General features: G+C 50.2%; 1 pseudogene; it reads left to right on the forward strand.

Annotated features, from left to right (window-relative positions):
- The window catches only part of LOC144784171 (metallothionein pseudogene), a 51,931-nt pseudogene extending 39,795 nt beyond the window's left edge, over nt 1-12,136 (forward strand).
- Nucleotides 12,137-18,733: the final 6,597 nt, after the last annotated feature.

The raw sequence follows: 18,733 nt of genomic DNA on the forward strand, positions 1-18,733 counted from the left end.
AAACTGAGAGCTTGGCAGAGTCAACGTACAATGTTTGAGTTGGCCAGCGTTTCATTTTAGAAGATAGTAAAGTCCTACATGAGCTAGTAATATGTTTCACCTCTTGACTAAGCCAGGAACACCCCTCGGTGCGTTCACATTTACATTCTGCATCGGTCAACTCCATTTTATTGCAGTGATGAACTTGTCTGTTCTTCCTGAAAATCCCGTGTGAACAGTAAATTGAACTTGCCTTCTGTGTAATTAATAGTTTATATATTATCTAGATATTTCAATTGAGGTTTCCGCATTCAGTAAAGAAGGCCTGGAGTACTTACCGATTTTGCATTAACGCCTCTCCTCCCGTGTCCTATTCCTTACGTCCTTCTGAGTCTCTGTTCTAACTTAGGTGGCAGTGCCTTGAGTGCTGTCTGCAGCAATCCTTAATATATTTCCCTTCCCTGGTTGGGAAAATAACTCTGCTTGTTGTCTATATGTATAAAGATATGCAGAGCTTGCACCATATTTTAAACTTTTATCAATTTACAGGAATTGAAAGTACGAATAGTGCAGGTTTGCCTGACGGTGTAATGTAAATATGGTGCCCGTGTGAAGCGCTCCAACACCTTCTGGTTGATTCTGCGCGATATAATGATGCCAAAAATAAGTAAATAAATTAAATTAGAAAATAAATAAAATATCATCTCTGAGGTGGGGGTGACCGAGTGGGACCGTGGTGCTGCCATACCAAAATAACCAGCCAAGAGGCGCCGGTTGCTCTCTTGTTCAAAAGGTGTCCTCATAGCTGCCAAAGTTTTAAAAGTGAATTATCGAATGCATGCATTAATGCAGAGGGAAGGGATGTGGCCCGTCGGCATAGAAGCCTGACGCTGGTGCTGGAGGCCAGGGTACTCGGGTCGCGTATTGAAGCTTTTTCTTTCTACTCTATTGGTGAAATTCATAGATTCTTCTCATGCATGCCTCAGTAGAACAAAAAACGGTTTTAAAAGGGTGTCTAGATATTGTGTGAGGGTTCTGCTAGGAAACCACATAGATGATGGGTCTGCCTGGACTACCATTAGGGTGTTTGTGAACTTTGGGAAGGATATAGATCAACCACAGACAAAGTGGCTGTAACGGCTAGGGTGGTTGCTCTCAATTCTGGGGAACTGGGTTCGAGACTCTGCAATGACGCTCAACATCCTGTAATTCTGGACAAATCACCTAATGTGCCTAACAAAACAGAATGTCCCAGATCACAGAACATTGTTATGTCCTTCGTAGTAAATTGAGACATTCGGGTGGGTGTTAATAATTACTTCAGGGTTGGTTGTTACCAAATTGTGTGACATTTTAAGATGAAGGCGATGTGTTCTGCTAAATTTTGTGTTGCAGTGTTTGTACTTCATTATTCCAAAATACTGCGCTGGGCTATAGCTGTTGGGTTGGAGGCAGTTTTGACTATGTCTTGATGTTGTGCCCTGAAAAATTTTAATTTTCTTGTTATATTACTTTGTGTATATTATTGTGTTATATTGTTACATTAAGGTTTTGGGGGGCATGCTGCTGCCTTTCTAGCCGAAATTAGACTTGTACCTTAAAAGTTTCTTTCATCAGTAACCAGTTTAACACAAATGTGGTAAGGTAACACTTCCCCAGCTTTTCAAGCATTTAAGAGTCCAGTCAGCCCAAAACGGTGGCACTTACGCTATCTTAAATTAGCACTGGCAGTATTCACTGTATTCAATGTGACCTGATGTACACAAAGTCACCGATGCCCATCAACGGGATCGCATCCACGTGCTGGGGGGGACTCAGCAATATGGAGCTTGGGCGTTTTTAAAATGCTCGGGTTGTACTTGGGTAGAATTCACAAGGCAGACGCAGCTCCCTGATGGGACGGGTCCCCACCATGGGTGGTGAGTTACCCAAAAAATGCTCTGTTGGCATTCAGTTGATGAGTTCAGTTCTGGAAAACTCATTGTTTAAATCAGAGCTCACGCTACATGGGTGACATTAAATTTCACCTAGAGAATGAGATGGATGTTGACATTCCTGGGCTGCTTTATTGATGTCCTATAAGCACTTGCAATACTTTATCCAAGCCATGGTTGCTGCTTATTTCTCTTACGCGAGGAACAGCCATTGACATAAGTCAAATTTTGACACTATAGAACGACTATCAGTGGTGTCTGCTAGGTGATAGTTAGAACAATCATAGAACCATTCACGAATAGGGTATACCACCTTCTATTGGGGTCAACCTGGGGGTTAACGACATCTAAGGGTAGGGCTTGGCGAGACTGAGAAAGCCAGTTTCCCAGGTCCCACTTTCCTTTGCAAGCCAAAGCAGAAAGCCAAACAATGGACTTATTTCATTGTGGAGGTAATCACCATATGAGGTGCTGTTCACTAATCTAGGGGGGACATTGCGCCAGTCCAAACATTGCACCTGTCCAAACGACCCTTCATGGATGATAGGTTAAAGTCAACATTATTAGTAAGCTATCCTAGGGTTAGCTGTATTGCGTGCAGCCTTCAGGCTAAGTCTTGAGGGAATATAGAGCTGCTTGTTTTACCAGTCTTTAATGTCATGAATGAGTAAATGAAAAAAGAGCAGGTGTATAACAACAAATATATGTATTTGTACTAAACACACCCCTTTAGTTCAGTCAGTAAACTTATTTAACACACAAGTAAATTGGCCAATATACGTTGAGCCTATGATGAGATTGGAGGCGAATAATTATGGTGTGAAGACTTATATAGCACACAGTAATTTAGCACCATATACGTTGAGCTCTAGGGGTGCACCAAAGCCATATATTAATAATATGGTGGGGGAACCACGATTGGCATAGAGACAGGGCCTAGAGCCTTTAGAACGACTAATTGGGGTCCTGATAATGATACACACCCTGATGTCACACCTAAAAGGTGCCCAAGAGCCTAGTTGCGGCATCACATAGTTCTGGGGATGCATGTGATCATGTCCGGGTGGCTGGGATGATATTTCCTAGAAGCCAAAGTGGCAGACGGAAAAGGTCCTTGGGGCCAGCTTATGGCCTGGCGGAGTTAGGGCTGTGCTAATTCTTTTAGCCAAAGACTGTGATGCTGCACTGCTAAGTAGGCTGTCTTGTTTTACACATAGATCCTATACATGAAGACGTGGGTAGAAAACAGACAAACTGAGGCTATGCTTAACATTTACTGTCGACGTGTTAATGTGTACGGATCTGGCATTAAGATTAGCAAAAAAACGTAGCGATTGATGGTAATGTAAGTCTGACGCGTGTACAGCAGTTATTGCCGGAAACACTAATGGTGTGTGTCTATCTTTCCAATTTATGTATGACCGGGTCCATGGTGGATACCTGGAGTGCTCCACATCACAACAGCTGCAACAGGTGGACAGCCCAAGGGATGCTTACGTCAGTCACGGCTGGGTCCATGGCGGATATCTGAGGAGTGCTCCACACCGCAACATCAGCAGCTGGTGGACGTCAAAAGGGAAGCATACGTCGAGAAAGAGGACACCAAGGGCCCAGGTATTGCTGGCAGGTGTAAGTGCTACCCATTCCCTAAGGTGGAAGTGGGAATTTGTCACCCAGGTTTTCTTGGTCTTTTCCTGGTTCTTGCAGTTTCTCAAACCTGTCACGCAGGGGAGGAACTCATCACCAGAAGTTGAGGAGCCACAATGTGCCAACACAAGCAACAGGCTGGACGCAGGACAGGGAAGAGTTTGTTTGAGGGTCAGTTCAGGAACTTCTCAGGGACTTTTTAGCTCAGCAGCCCGACCCCCTGTCAGTGGTGATACTTCACCTAGGGGGGACTGAATTGGCCAAACTGGGGAGGCGAATACTCATTGATGAGTCCATCTCCACTGTGGGGGGGTCTTCAGGACTTGCCCGGGTGGCACAGTAGTAGGGCCTCAACTTATCCCGTGGTGGCAGGGACTCGGTCAGGGCGTTGAATCACTCGATAAAGAGGATCAACACACAGTGGGGAAAGTATTTCAAGCCCCCCTCGGTTGCAGATGATCCAACATGGGGGTATTTGTTCTACCTGGTGAGGGGAGTCCATTTGACGGAGGAGGGAAGGGTCCTGTGGTCTGATGATGTCAGGGCCTGGTTGGAAGGTTTTGCTGAAGTGAGAACTTTCTAGGTTAGGTCTAGGCAGGGGGAGGCCAGATCGTCGGTTAACAATGCTGGCCTGTGGCGGTAAGGTCATTATCGGTGAGCACATATTTGAGGTCTGAGGGGGCGGGCATCATCCTATGGAGGTTCCCGCCCAGGGGGAGGGGCCTGCGGGCCACTCCCAGAACTCCAGGGGCAAGGTAATGGATGCTGCAAAGCAAAGGAGCGCGGGTAGGAGTAGTTCACGCTTTCCTTAGGCTGGTAGCCACCCCGCGCGCGTGGACTCATGACGCCACCGGCGCAGAGTAAGGGCCCTCCTTTAGTGGGTAAATGGAGTTCAGGGCGTAGACCGGGCAATTCCCGGGGTAACACTGCGCATGGGCTCGTCTCTAGGGGAGGCGCAGCTTGTAGGACCTGACACCGGTAGTGACCTTGCCATATGGCCAGAAATGTACAAAAAATCAAGATGAGGATGTTAGTCTCGGTTAGGAAACAACATGTATTAGAGTTTTGTTAAGGTCAGGCTCTCAAACTTGTTGACAATCATTTTGTATATAATGTCCTGCTGATTTTTGTATAAATTGTTGATCATGCAATTAAAACCTTTTTTAATTTCATATCTTAATAAATACGGCCGGGCGACTAGCGCCCGCCTTCCAAAAAGTAAAGAAGTCTCGTGTCCACGTTTCTGGGTGTTGGGTGCCGGTTTGGGGGGGAGGCGGCAGCTAGTCGCTGACCATGTGAAAAGGGGGGGCCCTCGGCCCCCCCGCACGCATGGCGGCGCGGCGACCGTCTCCCCCCATTCTCCTTTTTGTCTCTCGGTGGTGGGGGCGGGCCCTGGGGGGCGCGACCCACCACCGATTGGCCGGCGGCCTCCCTGACCCGGATACCAGGTAAAAGGTCCGGGTCAGGGGGAGCGGGCTATAGGAGGGGCGGGCCGGGGGGGGGGCGTGCCCCCCCCCGCCTGGCCCCTGGAGAATAAAGAGGTGGGGAGCGCCCAGGAGACCCCCTTGTCCCTGGACGCTCTCCCACAGCACCGTGTGCCCCGCGCTCGGGGCTTCTTTGTTTTCCCACCCACCATCCCTTAGAACAAAGTTTTGTGGCATTCATTATGTCCGGTTTAATGGTAAGTTTGCGAAGGTACTGTCCACATGTATTACATGGTAATAGTAATGGATCTGTCGGTATATTTTGATGATGCTGTATGTTTAGGAATTTTTACCCTTTTTTGCGCGAATTATGTGTAAGGTACTTTTTCTTGGATGCCAAGTGTCTTTAGGCCTTTTTTCCCTTTGTAGCTGTACGGTAATGCTGTTATTTATTAGCCAGTGTAGCTGTCCTTTAGAATTTTTTCCATAGGTCGTCGTATTTATTAGGTATGGGGCATGCGGTAAGGTCATTATCGGTGAGCACATATTTGAGGTCTGAGGGGGCGGGCATCATCCTATGGAGGTTCCCGCCCAGGGGGAGGGGCCTGCGGGCCACTCCCAGAACTCCAGGGGCAAGGTAATGGATGCTGCAAAGCAAAGGAGCGCGGGTAGGAGTAGTTCACGCTTTCCTTAGGCTGGTAGCCACCCCGCGCGCGTGGACTCATGACGCCACCGGCGCAGAGTAAGGGCCCTCCTTTAGTGGGTAAATGGAGTTCAGGGCGTAGACCGGGCAATTCCCGGGGTAACACTGCGCATGCGTGTAGTATCCCACTACAAGGAATGCACAGACGCAGTGGTGTTTACTTAACTCCTTTATTCTCACGTCTACTCGGCTCCCCGTCCCTACTCTAACTGCCCCCTTCCTGTCCTGTCCCCTCCTCTTCCCCTCTGCCCACCTAACTCCGCCCACCCCAACTACTGGACTGCTAACTTTATTACATCTCCCCCTTTCTTAATAAAGCAACAAGTGAAAAACTAGAGGTTAGTCCATCTCTGCAATCAGTCTCTTGGGAGGCCGCACGTGACGGCGGGGTCTCGCTGGTGTGGACACGACAGCTTCAGATGAGGGCTCTTCGGCAGATGAAGGTCCGGTGGCAGGTGCGACAGTCTCAGGGTTGTCTCTGTTTTCAAGTGTGGGGACCACAGGTATATTTTCATGGGTTTCAGGAGAGCACTTCTTGAAATGAGAAGCGTTGCGGGTGACTCTTCGTGTTTCGGATTTTGCCGTCACCATGGTGCCCTTTTGTTGGGTAATCGTTAGTGGCTCATCTTTGAAACGACAATCAGTCTTTTGACGTTGCTCCTGCTTGACAACAACTCTGTCACCTTCGTTCAGGGAGGGGGACCGGGCCCTTCTCTTGCGGTCCGCATACTCCTTCATCTTGTCCTTGCGGTGCCGATCCGTTATGGCCATGTCTCGGTGTTGTTGATCTGACAGAGGTTTTCTCAAGGCTCCGTCCCATGTGGGGATCCGATTTCTCATTGTCCTCCCAAGCATGAGAGTCGCAGGGCATTGGCCAGTTGTGGAGTGGGGGGTGGTCCGATAGGCACTAAGGACCTCGTTCAAGGCTGACTGAAGATCTTTCCTTTCAGCTGTGGCTTGTTGGAATGTTCTCTTGATGGTGGACATGAATCTTTCCACAGTGCCGTTGGCCTGAGGCCAGAGTGGCGTGACTTTGCGATGTTGAAAGTCCATGTGTTTCGCAAAGTCGCTGAACTCATGACCGTTGAATGGGGGCCCATTGTCCGTCTTGATGATCCTGGGGACACCCCAAGTCGCGAAGACCTCTTCAAGTACCTTGAGGGTGCATGTGGCATTGGTTGATGATATGAACTGGGCCACTGGGAATCTGGAGTATTCATCCAGGATGACAACGACATACTTCCCAGATTGCAGGGGGCCATAAAAGTCCATGGCAACTTCTTGCCATACCCCATCAGGCAACGGGGTCATCTGTAGAGGAGCAGGTGGATTGCTGTGGCTGGTCAGTTGACATGGGTGGCAGTCTTTCAAGGTGTCCTCGACCATCTGGTCGAGAGCTGGGAACCAGACACGTTCTCTCAGTGCTCTTTTGGTGGAGACAACTCCTCGATGGCCTTCGTGGGCCAAATCAATTACTCCTTGTCTCAGGGTCGTTGGTATGACTAGTCTGTGATCTCTGAGGAGGAGGTCGTCACTGGTTACAGATAGTTCGTCGGAGACATGCCGGAAGGCTTGTAGTTCTTTCCTGACAGCAGGACTTTCCTCTTCCTCCTTCGGGTGATATCTCCACCTGTTGGTTCGGGTGCGCTCAATCACTGTTTGTAAGGTGCTGTCGTGGCTGGTCGCTTCCCGAATGGCGTGCATGGGGATGGCTGGTGGACGAGCATGGTTGGTCACAAAATGAATGTATTCCTCCGCAATGGAAGGCACAGTCTCTGATGAGTCTCGGGGGTGGCGAGACATATAATCGGCCGGATTCTCATCCTTCCCCGGTTTGTGAACAATTGAGAATGTGTACTCTTGCAGCCGCAAGCCCCATCTCTCAATCCTGGGAGGCATTTTGCACTTGGGATTGCCATAAATCGTGACGAGTGCTTGATGGTCAGTTATGAGCGTGAAATGTTTCCCATAAATGAAAATGTGAAAATGTTCGCACGCCCACACGACGGCTAGGCTCTCCTTTTCCGGTTGGGAGTACCGTTTCTCGGGGTCTGTTAAGCTCCTGCTGGCATAGGCAATGATTCGTCTCTGATCCGACTCATGGTCGTATTGTGCCAGGATGGCCCCTAAGCCCACCGGGCTTGCGTCCACAGTGATCTCTGTCTTTCTCCCCGGATTGAAGTAGGAGAGGCACTTGGCTGATTCCACAGCGTGTTTGATGTCTTTGAAGGCACGCTCGCACTCCGGAGTCCACACAAATTGTGCACCAGCTTTCGTGAGAAGCCTCAGAGGGTGACTCACCGTGGCGTAGTCACGAATGTAGCGGGCGCAGTAGCTGGCCATCCCAAGAAATGAACGCAAGTCGTTGACATCTGCCGGACTCTTGGTGTTGTTGAGTGTGGCGATTTTGTCTGGGTCCGGTTTCATGCCACTCGCAGAGAAGATGTGTCCGAAAAACTTCAGGGTCGACTGATGAAACTCACACTTCTCTTTGTTGAGAGTCAACCCAGCCTCCATCAGAGCGAGGCAGACACGATCGAGGGCGGTGTCATGCTCCTGCGTGTTTGAGCCGTAGACCAGGATGTCGTCGCTGTAGTTAAGCGCATTGGGGATGTGGTGGATGACAAGACGTATGGCCTCCTGGAAGATCTCGGCGGCCGAGGAGACGCCAAAGCTGAGGCGTTTGTAGCGGAAGAGACCAAGGTGAGTGGCAAAGGTCGTGATGGGGCGGGAGCTGTCGTCAAGCTCGAGCTGATGGTAGCCCTTATTCAGGTCCAGTTTCGAGAACACGGTTGCCCCGTTAAGGGCTGTGATCATGTCGCTCAGGAGCGGGCCTGGGTGCCGCTCCCGCTCAATTGCTTGGTTTGGCAGGCGCATGTCCACGCAGAGACGGACATTGTTCTGTGAGCCTTTCTTGGGGACAATCACCACCGGGGACACCCATGGGGTGGGGCCCGCCGTGCGCTCAATGATATCTGCGTCTAAGAGCTCCTGCAGTTCACGCTCGACAGCGGATTGCAAGTGGAACGGCACTCTTCTCGGGTGTTGGGCCACTGGTTTGATTTTCTCGTTGATATGCAGGTGGATCTGACGGCCCTTCAGCTTCCCCAGGCCTCGGAAGAGGGAAGGGAACTTTCCGGCGCAGTCCGAGATGTCGTGGACGTTGAAAAGGATGTGCACCAGTTGAAGACGTTCCGCCGTGGGGAGGCTCAACAGACAGTCAGCTTCAGGACCCTTGATCACGTGGATAACTGCTGGGATGGAGAGGTCGCCATATGTCAGGGTGGTGTCAAATTTGCCCAAACATTGGAGAGGTTTCTTTGCCATCCAGGTGTAGACGCGGACAGGTGCGAAGTGCAAACGTGGTTTGGGGTCCATACGGTCATGTTCAGCAACCGATATGTAGTTAAGTGATGCCCCGCTGTCCATCATGAACTTAGCTGCATGATTTCCCACTTTGATGTTAAGGCGTGGATAACGTTTGAACTGATCGTGGTCAGCAAAGTTGACATATTCGGTGGTGTAGGATGAGTGCCTGGAGGAGGACGATCTTGAGTCTCTTGAGGGGGAACGACGGTCCCACCGGGAGCGCCGCGAGTCACGACTCGAGTGTGAGGATGTGGGAGATCCAGGAGGGTCTTCCTGGACAGCTCTGATGTGATGACGTTTGGCCTCCGAATGTGAGGGCCGCTGTGATCCTTCCCGTCTGCCGCCATCATTGCGTTTTTCTTTGTGGTAATCCCCACACATGGCCTCAAAGTGGTTGGACCGTCCACATTTCCGGCACCGTTGGCCCATGGCAGGGCAGGAGTCAATGTGAGGATAGTCGTATCCGCACCTGAAACATCGTCTTGTGCGTTCAGGCCGGCGGTCTCTTCTGTCGGATTCCTTCCTTCTGTAGTCCGGGCGTCGCCTGGGCGAGTACTTGGAGCGCCTCGATCTGTCTCGCGGGTAACGCCGTCCGCTGTCGCGCCGATCCTGCCGTCCCTGCCGTCTCTCAGTGATGCGGTTGGCGTGCTCACGGCTGGTACTGGGCCCTGTTTCAATTTCCGCCGCATTTTCCTCGGCCTGGTCGTACAGTCGGGAGTTTTCTTCGATCTCCGCAAGTTCTTGAGGTTTTCGCAGCAGTCGCCGTCTCAGGGACTCCGAATGGCACCCCGTGATTATTTGAGATTTGATGGCTGCGTCCGGCGAGAAGTTAGTAAAGTCACAGTGTAGGGACTGTCTCCGCAGCCGATGTATGAAGGAGCTCAGTGGTTCTTCCTTACCCTGGCGCTGCTGGTGAAATTTATGCCTCTCATAGTCGACGTTTCGTTTATGCAGAAAACGATTGTTCAGAACAGTTCTCACTTTGTCATATGTATCACCATCTGTGGCGGGAATCTCTCGTACAATCTTGCTTATTTCACGCCCCCCTAGATTGCGAAGGGCAATGATCTTATCCTTGTCTGGTTCAATTTTGGACCCCTCAATGTAGTCCTCAAAGTCCTAGAGCCATTCTTGCCATTTTTGTCCCATGCTGCTTCCTGTTGTGACTGACAGCGGCTCTGGGGCGCGCATGTGGGTGCCTCCCGTGACATCCTTCTGGGCGGGAGGGTTGGACATCGTGACACTGAGCTCGGACGCTCGCGTCTGCCTCTTGCGTCAGCAACTGACGTGCGTTACCAAGTTTTTTCCACTTGCCGCTAGCAATGCTTGTTCGCCTCTTGCGACTGTCAATGCTTGTTTTCTCTCTCTTCTATCTTTCGCTGCTTCCAATGCTTGTTTTCCTTTATTGCATGTGTATTTTCCTGATGCCTGACTTCAAAATGGCCGCCTCTATTTTACACAGGGAGGTCGTCCCAGAAGTCGCCTGACTTAAAGATGGCCGCTCCCTCTGCCATACACGAGGTTCTCTCTCTCTCCAATCACTCACACCCAGGGCTGCTGGACTCACAGGTACAGGTGGCTGCCGCTCCCACTTCACAGGGGTGGTTTGGGGGTCTCTCACTGCTCAGCGCGGCCTTCTCGCTGCGTGCGCCGCCCTGATGCTAATCCTCACGCATCAGGCGGTCGGGCTTCAATCTCCGGCAATGCCGGTGCCGGCTGGGTGCTTTGCCGCTTGCTGGCGCGGCGCTTTTTTCACCAGCGCGAGAGTGATGGGGCAATGTCGGAGTGGGCTCCCGACTCTCACTCACAGTTTTGGTGGGTCTTCGCGCCCATTTGTCCCGCGCGTCCCGCGCTGTCGGCTTCTCTTTTCCTGGCGCTTTTTCCTTCGGCCTCACTGCGCAGCGGAGCTTAGAACGCTCCACGCTGCGGGACGGGGTGCAGTCTGGTGGGTCTGTTGCTGGATCCCGCCCTCTGTCGCCAGTTGTAGTATCCCACTACAAGGAATGCACAGACGCAGTGGTGTTTACTTAACTCCTTTATTCTCACGTCTACTCGGCTCCCCGTCCCTACTCTAACTGCCCCCTTCCTGTCCTGTCCCCTCCTCTTCCCCTCTGCCCACCTAACTCCGCCCACCCCAACTACTGGACTGCTAACTTTATTACAATGCGCTCGTCTCTAGGGGAGGCGCAGCTTGTAGGACCTGACACCGGTAGTGACCTTGCCATATGGCCAGAAATGTACAAAAATCAAGATGAGGATGTTAGTCTCGGTTAGGAAACAACATGTATTAGAGTTTTGTTAAGGTCAGGCTCTCAAACTTGTTGACAATCATTTTGTATATAATGTCCTGCTGATTTTTGTATAAATTGTTGATCATGCAATTAAAACCTTTTTTAATTTCATATCTTAATAAATACGGCCGGGCGACTAGCGCCCGCCTTCCAAAAAGTAAAGAAGTCTCGTGTCCACGTTTCTGGGTGTTGGGTGCCGGTTTGGGGGGGAGGCGGCAGCTAGTCGCTGACCATGTCATTTCCGATCCATTCTGTGGAGCAGCCAGGGACCAAGCACAGGTTGATTCAAGTTAATCCGTGCCTGTCGGCTGCTTCCAACACGATTGAGATACAATGTCTTACTCTCTCCCACTTCCCCTGCCTGTGTCTCTCTCCACTTGTGCTTGGTTTATTTATTTTTACTTCTTTGTCTGTTGCTTAGACATTGCTTGTTTTTAGGGACACCGGCTAAATTTGCAGACACTATATTCGAGCCTAATAGCTACAAAACACTTTCACGTCGACACATAATTCCAAAACAAAGTAACGGGCAAGGACTTTCCAGATCGCATTCGCATCACTGTTACTGATAATCCGTGGCTGACGCCTGCTGCAAACCATAGACCCTAAAGACTGCAGCTGTGCCACTGGCGGCTCTTGTTCGTGTGCTGGGTCGTGCAAGTGTGAGAACTGCAAATGTACATCCTGCAAAAAAGCTGCTGTTCCTGTTGCCCTGCTGGATGCGATAAATGTGGCCAGGGGTGTGTGAGCAAAGGCGGATCGATGGAGCAATGCAGCTGTTGCACCTAATTTGCATATTGGTTTATCCAGTGACTGCGGAGTTGCTTAACACACAATGAATTGCACTTTTTGATTTATTTTTCTTTATTTTGCAAATGAGCAATCTTAACTTTCGATAATATAACTTTGTATATAAATGTCCTTCTAATAAAGTAATTTAAAGATGGATGTAAGAATCTTTATCAACCACTGTCATGGCACAAATGCTAAATGCAGCTTAATTTGAACATACTGCAAATTAGCGGTGTTGTGTAACATCTGACTGTACCCCCTTACAATCGTGTTTTATCACCCTGACCTCCCGCTGTCTTCGGAAAATGAAGCTCAGAAGACAGGCCCTGGGCTGATATGTTTTCAACAGGACACCGGATATTACATAGTCTTCCACGCACACCTCGAAAAGAACACAACCCATCTGAGCTCTCATATCGACTATTACCGGCCCGGGATTTTAACCAGTAGCACAGAACATAGAGGGCCTTACGCAAGCGTTGCCTTGGAATAAATGACGAGATGAGCTCTGGAAGAATAACCCATGATAAAGTTCGGTACTATCTCTGTTTTCACTTAACTATTTAATTTTGAAATTATCCAACATAGGCACGATCCAATAAAACACAACCCAAAATGATTTAACACAATTCGTAGGTCGAAGCCCTGTGGCAGAGGGCAGAGGCTGCGCGCTGAGCGCTCGAAAGTGACTTTAATTTAATTTTTTTAATAATCTCATTTACCTTCTCTGCTGACTACGAGCAGCCTGCTGACATCACCGTCCCGCTGAGAGCGAGCGGCGGACGGGCATCTTGGTTTTTTAATTACTTCCCCCCTCCCGCCCTCCTGACTCCTCCCCCACCGCGTCGTAGCCTACATAGGCTCCGCCCACTTTCCCTCTCGCGTAGGTCAAAGCCCTGTGGCAGAGGGCAGAGGCTGCGCGCTGAGCGCTCGAAAGTGACTTTAATTTAATTTTTTTAATAATCTCATTTACCGTCTCTGCTGACTACGAGCAGCCTGCTGACATAACCGTCCCGCTGAGAGCGAGCGGCGGACGGGCATCTTGGTTTTTTAATTACTTCCCCCCTCCCGCCCTCCTGACTCCTCCCCCACCGCGTCGTAGCCTACATAGGCTCCGCCCACTTTCCCTCTCGCGTAGGTCGAAGCCCTGTGGCAGAGGGCAGAGGCTGCGCGCTGAGCGCTCGAAAGTGACTTTAATTTAATTTTTTTAATAATCTCATTTACCTTCTCTGCTGACTACGAGCAGCCTGCTGACATCACCGTCCCGCTGAGAGCGAGCGGCGGACGGGCATCTTGGTTTTTTAATTACTTCCCCCCTCCCGCCCTCCTGACTCCTCCCCCACCGCGTCGTAGCCTACATAGGCTCCGCCCACTTTCCCTCTCGCGTAGGTCGAAGCCCTGTGGCAGAGGGCAGAGGCTGCGCGCTGAGCGCTCGAAAGTGACTTTAATTTAATTTTTTTAATAATCTCATTTACCTTCTCTGACGACTACGAGCAGCCTGCTGACATCACCGTCCCGCTAAGAGCGAGCGGCGGACGGGCATCTTGGTTTTTTAATTACTTCCCCCCTCCCGCCCTCCTGACTCCTCCCCCACCGCGTCGTAGCCTACATAGGCTCCGCCCACTTTCCCTCTCGCGTAGGTCGAAGCCCTGTGGCAGAGGGCAGAAGCTGCGCGCTGAGCTCTCGAAAGTGACTTAAATTTATTTTTTTTAATAATCTAATTTACCTTCTCTGCTGACTACGAGCAGCCTGCTGACATCACCGTCCCGCTGAGAGCGAGCGGCGGACGGGCATCTTGGTTTTTTAATTACTTCCCCCCTCCTGACTCCTCCCCCACCGCGTCGTAGCCTACATAGACGTCCCTCATGCGTCAGCGCAGCGGACGAGCGCAGCGGGCGCGCCGGAGGCGCGCCGGAGTTGCGCCTGAGTTAAGCCCGTCTGCGCCCGTCCGCGACAGTTCGGGGCAGGGGGCACCTCCTTATGCCCCGCCGCTGTCATACTCATCCCTCGCCCTCATATCCCACTGGATTCCGGCACCATCAGTACGCTCGTGCGCAATCGGTTGCAAAATCTAAGTCTCCTTCTGAGACCCCCGGCAATTCCACCTGCCGTCACGCCTGCCCCTGCTCTCCCCCCCTTCCTGCCCCCCACACGCCGATCTTTAACACTACTGCGGCGCTTCTAAACACCCGATCAGCAGTCAGCCACCAGTATGAGCTATTTGACTACCTTGACACTCACAATCCGGATCTCTTGTTTTTAACAGAGACCTGGTTTAAGGCCGACTCCACACCTAACGTCTTAGCCGCACTCCCTCCCTCATATTACATCATCCGAGCGGACCGACCGGAGGGCCGAAGAGGCGGTGGAGTGGCCTTGATAGCTCATACTGACTCCCACCTTCAGATTCTCCCTTTTACCCCCATCTCTGAAGTGGACTGCTTGATAATCCGCTTTTGCTCTTATTCGGCCCCCCTCACTGCTGTCCTGATTTATCGTCCCCCCCATCCCACCCCTACTTTTGTGTCCAGCCTCCAGGATATTCTCGCAACACTGGTCATTAACAATTCATCAGTTTTGGTGTTGGGCGACCTCAATTTCTGGGCCAACGATCCGTCCGAAAGCCCTTCTTCCAAAGAATTTACTGATCTTATGACCTGCCTCAACTTTATTCCCCATGTTCATAGCCCTACCCACGTGCATGGCCATTCACTCGACCAGATTTGGACTCTGAATATCCCCACCACTCCCCTCACCATCTCCCCCTGCTCCTGGTCGGACCACTTTTTAATTTCCTTCTCCCTTGCTTTAGCTCCAGCGACCAAACCCCCCCTTCCCAAGAACACCTGGGTTAGGAAATGGGGCAAGGCAGATATGCCATCTTTCTGCTCATCTCTACTCAATTCTTGCCCCGACCTTTCTGGCCTCGCCGCCCCGGTCCAAATGGCCACTATTGACAGCTGGCTGACCCAGGCAGGCGATGACTTTGCCCCTCTGAGGCGGATCACGGTTAAGCGAGCCCATGCTGCTAACCGTTGGTTCACCTCTGAGCTTAAGGAGAAGAAACTGGCCGCACGTAGAGCAGAGCGTGCATGGAGAAGAGACTATTGTCCTGTCAAAAAACTCACTTATCTCTCTGTGCTCAAAGCATATAAGCAAGGCATCCTCGACGCCAAGACCCTGTTTTATTCTAACAGGATACTGGCAGCAGAATCCCAAACTAAAGAGATCTTTGCTACGGTACACGAGCTTGCCTCATCTAATAGAGTCACGGCCTCGATCCCCCCCTTCCCAATCGCTCTGCAACTCACTCAACGATTTTTTCGTTGACAAGGTCGCAAAGATCAAGGCCAACATCCCCCTCCCTTCCCCTACCTTCACCAATCCCTCCCCACCTGCTGTCACTTCCAAACTTACTTCCATTCCCCCCCTCACCGAGGTCACGCTTCTTCCCCTGCTTCACAAGATAAAGTCAGGCTCCCCCCTAGACTTTGCCCCGGCTCATATTTTGAGAGAAATCTTCCTAAACTGTCCTACCCCCCCCTCACTCTCCTGAATGATTCACTCAGCAATGGTGTGGTCCCCACCGCTCACAAATTCGCGGCTGTTATCCCCATCCTTAAAAAGCCCGGTGCCGACCCTTCATCACCCTCTAATGACCGTCCTATCTCCCTTCTGCCCTACTTGGGCAAGGTTCTAGAAACCCATGTCACCAGCACCCTGAGCACCTACGTGGAAGCCAATCACTGCCTCTCCCCTCGGCAGGCGGGCTTTCGCCCCCTCCATTCTACGGAGAAGGTGGTGACCTCAGTGATGGACTGCCTACACGAGGGCATTGACACCAACCTTCCGCAGGCCCTCATTCTTTTAGACCTGTCCGCCGCTTTTGACACGGTGGACCACTCCATCCTCCTTACCCGTGTCAGGGCGGCGGGCATAGAGGGCCTGGCCCTCGCCTGGCTTGAGTCCTTCCTGAGTGATAGGGCTCAGGCGGTCCACCTAGCTGGTTTCACTGCTGCCCCTCGTGGGGTTGTATGTGGAGTCCCCCAAGGTTCCTCACTTTCTCCCCTTTTGTTTAATTTATACATCTACCCCCTTATTTTTTTGTTACAGCAGCTGGAGGTCACGGTGTTTAACTACGCCGATGACCTCCAGCTTATCTTTAACCTTTCCCATTCTTCTTCCTCATCCCTGAACGTCCAATCCATCATGTTGTTCATTCAGGATTGGATGAACTGCAACCACCTCAAACTCAATCCGGACAAAACGGAACTAGTTCTAACCGGAGGTGGTTGCAGTCCCTGGTCTTCCTCTCACTGGCCTCCCTCACTTGGTGTCCCTCCAATCCCGGTTCCTAAGGTCAAAACCCTTGGTATTTTTTTGAACTCCTCACTTTCTGTTCACTCCCAGGTCAACTCAGTTGTTTCTTCCAGTTTTTTTTCCCTTAGAACCATTAGGAAGATCTCTCGCTTCTTCTCTCTGCCCGCTTTAAAGATCATAGTGATGGCTATGGTGCTTTCGCGCCTTGATTACGGCAACATCATCTACAACGGTGCCCCAGCCTATGCCATTCGCCGTCTGCAGCTAGTGCAGAATCAGGCTGCCCGCCTGATTCATGGCCTGCCTAAATTCCATCGCGTCACTCCTTTATTGCAGGCCCTGCACTGGCTGCCGGTGAAAGAACGAGCCTTGTTTAAGCTTGGCTGTACCACCTTTCAGGCCAGAATGGGCACCGCTCCGGAGTTCATCTGCTCCGCCATCATGCCCTACACGCCGGGCAGAGAGCTTCGTTCCTCTCATCAGGCCTTGTTATTTATCCCTTGTTTCAGAAAGAAAAAGGCCGGCGGAACAAAATTCGCAGTTCTCGCTCCTGCGTTCTGGAACTCCCTCCCGACGGAACTCCGCGGGACACCCTCCTACACTGAGTTCCGGAAAGGTCTAAAAACCCTGCTCTTTTCTCGAGCTTACAATGCTTTGTCTTCCCTCTGCTCCTGTTGGCCCTCCTACTATTCAAAAGCGCCAAGAAACAGCGTGGTAAAAGTGCGCTATAGAAATATTTTTAAATTCAAATTCAAATACAATTAAATAGCTAAAATTGCAAGAAGTCATTTAACAATCAGGAAGCCAATATAGCAAGAATGAAGCGATGTCCGTACCACTTGCATGCTGAAATGTAAAGTGGCCAAAACGTGTTTAGCAGCTGGATACGGGTACTCCTCCCAGCCCACACAAATGGTACAGCTGTTAATTGTAAATTTAGATACCAACTCTCTACCTGACATAAAGGGGCAGACACGTCACATGAAACACTGCCGAGATCGCGACTGATCCTTCTCTTTTACTGCACTATCAATTGCACATTAAATGAGGGTGGAGTCTCCGTGTCTGGTCAACATCCTGTGATTCTGGGTAAATGACTTAATCTCCTTGCACCTATCAAAAAATGAATGTGTCCTTGTGTAACGTGACTGGTGCCCATGTAAAGTGCTACAACACATTCGGGTAGAGTTTGCGCTATATAAAACTACAAAAAACCAACAACAATCCCAGCCGCGGTCAGTTCCCACAGTTTGAATTAGAGCAGTTATGCCCTGGGTCATACAGCTGACCAGTTATAGGTTCGAATCCGAAGCGGCCAATCGGATCTTAGCATTTTGAATAAAACAGCATTGTGGTGATCGATCCTGGTGCTGTACTACGGCTACTTCAGAGAGAAAATGGTGACATAAAGTCTTGTTGGAACTAGCATAGGAGACGGCCATTCTGGAAGAGTTTTGGCTGATGCTCTGAAGTAAACTATGAATTTGAAATGAAACTGCATTACTTCATTTGCTGCTTCTCATTCATTAAAATTTAAGACTCATATTAAATTGTTAAAACAAAATGGAAAGGTTATATATAAATATTATTTCTAAAAAGATTGGAGTAAATGGGATTTTTACATATGTTTTTTGTTGCCCTTGTGAATATTTCAGGAAGATGGCCACAGTAGGCAGTTTACGCCAGATTATAAAAGCGCAGAGCATTATGTTTTAGTCATTCACAAACACACCTGACACACGAAAACCACACTCAATCGTCAAGATCACATATTGTACAGCAGGGTGGCTGCTGTGCAGCGTGGCTAAAAGTTATATAAAAAAAATCCCCAAAAAACACAATTTACCATCCTGCATCACCTTGCTCTTTTTTAAAGAACTTTTATAGTGCTTTTTTTAGGTGGAGTTAGCACGTGCGCTGTCTCTTTGAGACCTGCTGTAATCGGTGTGTGAGCTTGAGGTCCACCCCCTTTCTTGCTATTGCTTTTCATTTGTCTATGTCAGTGTCCTTTTAAAAATCCCTGCTTGCTAGTGGCCAGTCCTGCCTCTTTGTCCCGCCTTTCTCTCTTCTGTTCCTCCCACAAAGCAGGGACTTAGTACTGTGTCATTCCGCTATGGTTCTTTATCTGTTCTTTGGAGTACTATTTCTTTCTTGGTTTCCTTCTCTGGTACTCTTCGTCTGTGTTTAGCCTCAGCACCCTAGCTGCTTTCATTCAAATTTAGCATTCTATCTCCCAACTCCTCTTAATACCACCGTTGTGTTACTGCTGTCTCC

This window comes from Lissotriton helveticus, chromosome 10 (assembly GCF_964261635.1).
Source record: "Lissotriton helveticus chromosome 10, aLisHel1.1, whole genome shotgun sequence".
Taxonomy (NCBI): domain Eukaryota; kingdom Metazoa; phylum Chordata; class Amphibia; order Caudata; family Salamandridae; genus Lissotriton; species Lissotriton helveticus.